Genomic DNA, 2014 nt, shown 5'->3' with positions numbered 1-2014 from the left:
GAACTTGAAGATTCTAGAATAGATTTGGAGTGACTGCCTAGATAATCTATTGATTCCGTTGTTTCTCCTTGGTGACATCCCTCTGGGGCCTACCTCTATACCTTTCAGTTGGGACTGGCTGCTGCAGCAGCAGAACTGGGCCTGCTATATAGTTGATATCCTGGAATTTCCCTTTGCCACATCGTAGCAATGATCTTCACCCATCTCATGGGTAGACTCTCATTTTCTGGCCCTCATATTTTCTTTCTTGGCTTAATTCCTTTTGGTGGAGAACACTGAAAGAAATAAAAATATTTTACCCCAAAATATATTTATTTAACGTATGTTGAGACGGCTGTCAGACAGCCAGAAAACAGAAGTAGCTCTGCAAAGCTGTCTTTTGTTGGAGAGATTTGCATCTGTAGAGAATCTGTACTGATGTAGCCATCTCTTGCGTTATCCAGATCCAGAGACGATTAACTGAGAGTTTGATATCTTTAAAGGTCTGAAGGAAACATTTACCATCATTCCTCTTTGAGGGCTGCTACCTGTGAGGTTTCATTTGCAGAACAAGACCACTCTTGCTAGCCAGGCCTCCTCTTCTCTCGCTCCCATAACCTGTTTTGTCACTATAACCTGATTTACCACCATAGTTCGTTTTTGGCCATGCTCTAAGACACCATTCTTTCTGCAACCTCACGATGGTATATAAGCTTCTGCACCACACTGGGGGGTGGGGTAATCATTGTGTGGTTTTCCCCCATGTGCACATTAGTAAATATGTATGCTTTTCCCCAATTAGTCTGCCTTTTGTGAGATAATTTTTCTTTTTCTTCTTTTTATATACTTTTTTTTTCTTAAAAAAAAACCTGGCCATCCAGGTGCGGTGGCTCACGCCTGTAATCCCAGCACTTTGGGAGGCTGAGGGAGGTGGATCACCTGAGGTCAGGAGTTTGAGACCAGCCTGGCCAACATGGTGAAACCCCGTTTCTACTAAAAATACAAAAATTAGCTGGGCATGGTGGCGTGCGCATGCAATTCCAGCTACTTGGGCTGAGGCAGGAGAATCGCTTGAATCCAGGAGGCGGAGGTTGCAGTGAGCTGAGATCATGCTACTGCACTCCAGCCTGGGCAACAGAGTGAGACTCCATCTCGAACAAGCAAACAAATGTATTATATATTTGCAAAAACAAGTGACCTGCTTTTTGGAATGAAAAACATCAGGGAAGAGTGCAAACACAGTTCCCCACTACCACAAATTGTTTACTTGAGTTTCCCACATTTGGGGAAATTGCAGGAGTCAGCACATCCAGAGTGCAAAGGAGAAGCCTCGCCCTGGAAAAATCCCCTTTGTGATCATGATATCTCCCCTGCCAGGTAAGTATTGTGAGTTGGTTTTTCATTGAAACTTCAGTGGGCAAAGGGGAAGTTTCCCATTGGCTCGTACACTTTTGGCACTGTGAGCAGAAGACCAAGGCTCCACTCTTCTGGAAGCCACAGTGAAGGGAACCCAGTGTGTGACAAGCCGGAAGAAGGCTAAGAATTTCTCAGTCAGGCTTCCAGCCTCTCTTTCTGTGGAATTTGGTCAGGCAGATGGTAAAAATCACTGTTTGTCCCTTTCTCCTCTGCAAAGTCTAATGGGAGAAAACAATTTGTGTGACTAAATCTTGAGTATAGCCACTCTGGTGTACTTTTTGGTATGACTATTCATATTGTTTGATCTCTTTCCTCCCAGAAATAGTTTCTTCCTTTGTCTTTGTCTTTCTGTGTTGCTCTTGTCGTGAAGAGAGGTACCACAGAAGCGCATTATTCCAGCCGACCCTGCAGACTGCTCAGTTCTGTGGTTCTGGTCACACTGGCATGTACATTTCGTTGTGGGTCCCCAAAATATAAGCCCAGTGAAGTTCCCCTCTCAGCTTGTTGTATGTCCTTGAGAGCTTGATGGATGACCTAGTGGGAGCACTTTCTCGTAGTTTCTGCCATCTGAGGGGTTGTGATTTTCAGGTCATGTCAGGTTGCCAGTCTGAAAATGGCT

At 44.6% G+C, this 2014-nt stretch overlaps 1 non-coding gene across 1 annotated transcript; it reads right to left on the bottom strand.

Annotated features, from left to right (window-relative positions):
- Nucleotides 1–1200: 1200 nt before the first annotated feature.
- On the bottom strand, nt 1201–1364 carry LOC119624081 (U1 spliceosomal RNA). Its single transcript, XR_005240169.1, has one exon. It is a non-coding gene; the product is annotated as a U1 spliceosomal RNA (small nuclear RNA).
- Between the last annotated feature and the right edge of the window lie 650 nt (nt 1365–2014).

The sequence above is a fragment of the Chlorocebus sabaeus genome, chromosome 11, assembly GCF_047675955.1.
Source record: "Chlorocebus sabaeus isolate Y175 chromosome 11, mChlSab1.0.hap1, whole genome shotgun sequence".
NCBI classification, from domain to species: Eukaryota; Metazoa; Chordata; class Mammalia; order Primates; family Cercopithecidae; genus Chlorocebus; species Chlorocebus sabaeus.
Note: the sequence above shows the minus strand (reverse complement) of the source record. Positions and strands in the feature narration are given on the sequence as shown.